The sequence below is a fragment of the Mus pahari genome, chromosome 1 (genome assembly GCF_900095145.1).
Source record: "Mus pahari chromosome 1, PAHARI_EIJ_v1.1, whole genome shotgun sequence".
NCBI lineage: Eukaryota > Metazoa > Chordata > Mammalia > Rodentia > Muridae > Mus > Mus pahari.
In genome coordinates this window covers 130,665,984-130,668,782 of record NC_034590.1, presented here as the reverse complement: position 1 = coordinate 130,668,782, position 2,799 = coordinate 130,665,984, and the positions used below count along the sequence as shown (strand labels likewise).

At 37.9% G+C, this 2,799-nt stretch overlaps 1 protein-coding gene across 1 annotated transcript in view; it reads right to left on the bottom strand.

Annotated features, from left to right (window-relative positions):
* Carnmt1 (carnosine N-methyltransferase 1) overlaps positions 1-2,799 on the bottom strand; it is a 41,106-nt gene that overhangs the window by 14,805 nt on the left and 23,502 nt on the right. The gene's annotated exons all lie outside the window — the stretch shown is intronic.

Here is a 2,799-nt window from a genome sequence, read left to right as displayed (position 1 = left end):
TCATTATGGATGGTTGTAAGCCACCATGTGGTTGCTGGGATTTGAACTCAGGACCTTCAGAAGAGCAGTCAGTGCTCTTAACCACTGAGCCATCTCTCCAGCTCCCCAGAATAAACTTTTTTTTTTTTTTTTTTAATCAGATCTGTTACATAATGTTTTAGTAGTCCGGCCTAATTAACAACAAAACAAAGATGGTTTCCTAGTGTTAGTTGAGATAGTTTGAGCAGATCACAGAATAGAAAGATCTCAGAGAGGCAGCAGAATCATAATGAGACTCCTTTGTTGTTGATGTTGTTGTTTTAAATCTATGTAAGAGAAAACTGTCTTGGCACACAAAGCAGTACTTAGCTCAGACATACTGATGGAGAATTTAAAGCAGTAGGGGAAACCATGCACCTGGATAGAAGGAATGGAGTAAAGAACCCAGTACATAGTACAGAAAATAGAACACTGGTGATATCCAGAATACAGCAAGTTTAAGGAGGACTAGAGTCTTCTATTTATTATTATTATTATTATTATTATTATTATTATTATTATTATTATTATTATCATTATTTGTTGTTGTTTGTTTTTCGAAACAGGGTTTCTCTGTGTAGTCCTGGCTGTCCTGGAACTCAGTCTGTAGACCAGGCTGGACTTGAACTCAGAAATCTGCCTGCCTCTGCCTCCCAAGTGCTGGGATTAAAGGTGTGCGCCACCACTGCCTGGCTCTTCTATTGTTTTTAAAGATTTTTTTTTTAAAGATTTATTTATTTATTCTATGTAAGCACACTGTAGCTATCTTCAGACACTCCAGAAGCGGGTGTCAGATCTTGTTACAGATGGTTATGAGCCACCTTGTGGTTGCTGGGATTTGAACTCGGGACCTTCGGAAGAACAGTCAGGTGCTCTTACCCACTGAGCCATCTCACCAGCCCTAAAGATTTTTTTTTTCTAAGTATGTGTACATGTGTGAGTATTCGAGCATGTGTGCTGGCATCTGTGGAGGCCACCTGGACCTGGGGTTGCAGGTGGATGAGTCACCTGATGTGGGTGCTGGAACATGAACTCCAGTCCTCCAAGAACAGCTGAACTTCTGAGTCATTTTTCCAGCCCTGGTTATAACTTTTAATCTTTTTTTTAACTCATATATACAAAATATTCTATTTGTGAAGTATTAACTAATGTGAGTTTTTCCATTATTCTAATTTCTCAAATTATTTTGAAACCCTGTGGCTATGTGACTGGAAGGTCTGTCATATTGTAAGCCACCTGCTCCATGACTTGTGGTGCTTATGACACATTAGACATATCACAACTACTTTTAGCTAGCAGCTCTCCTGCTTATAAGGGGGCCAACATTGTTTCGGGCATTTGTTATACAAGTTAAGTGTTCAGCCTTTATATGAGTTAAATCAAATACCTTAGACAGACAGCAGACCTTATCATAACTGAAGTAGGATCCAAACCTTCAGTTATGTAAACATAGGGTCATATTAATGCTAAGCACAATGTCATAGCCTGACAGTTTCAGGCTGTGAGCCATAAAGTAAGCTACAGGATCATTATGCTAGTTATTTAAACCAAGACTCATTTCCTTCTACTATTTAAATAGTGCCTTCCCATTAGGGCTGCTCTGAGAGGCTTAGGATGTAGCTCAGTGATAAGAGCAGTGGTCTACGTGCATGAGGCCCTACTCTGACCTCTAGAACCACAAACAGAACATAAGATAAGGCTGCTATGAATTTAAAGTATTTATAAAGGTACTTAACTCACAGTAAGTAGATTCTCACAAGTATCCTTTAGTCATTCCTTGGGCTAAGTTTCCTAAGGCATTTACCTTTAAAGATCTAAGGTTTAAAATATTTGAATCTAATAATGATGACTGCATTTTACAGCTGTTCTCATCTATTCCTACAGAATTCTAAAGAGAAAGTGGGAAGACTTACTATTTCTAATCTTGGTCTTGATGAAAAAAGGTTGTAGTAAAAATAAAATCATTACACAGTATAGTTGACAGAACCTCAGCAATAAAGTGGGTATTTTATGTATTTGTCCTTTTCTGTGGTAGAACACTGTGGTGGTTTGCGTATTCCTAGCCCAGGGAGTGGCACTATTTGATGGTGTGGCCTTGTTGGAGTAGATGTGGCCTTGTGTGGAGTAGGTGTGCCACTCTGGGCTTCAGCTTTAAAACTCATATCTTAGCTGCCTGGAAGCAAGTCTTCTCCTAGCAGCCTTCAGATGAAGATGTAGAACTCTAAGCTCCTCCTGCACCATGCCTGCCTGAATGGTGTCATGCTCCCACCTTGACAATAATGGACTGAACCTGTAAGCCAGCCACAAGTAAATGTTGTCCTTATAAGTGTTGCCTTGGTCATGGTGTCTGTTCACAGCATTAAAACCCTAACTAAGACAAACACTCATCATGAAAGTCTTATATTCTAACTTGGTTAACTTTCTGAACATAGGGCATACATCACATTTAAGGAAGATATGCACGCTTATATGTATATTTATGTTATGTGCATATTAAACACACATTTAACCATACTCCTTTTACCTTTAAGAGGAAAAACAGGCAATTCCCTTTAGACTGATGAAGATACAAGTCACACTTATAATTTGATTTCTAGTATCAAGTAGTAGGCTCAAAGTATAAGGTATTTTTGTATACATTAAATTATATTTCTATTGCTTTATAAACTCATGGAAGTTAGAAAATCTATCTCATCAACAGGAAAAGAAAATTCCACAATCAAGGTAAAATCCTTTCCTTCTTCTTAATGTGTTTTACTTTTTTGTGAACTTTTTTTTTTT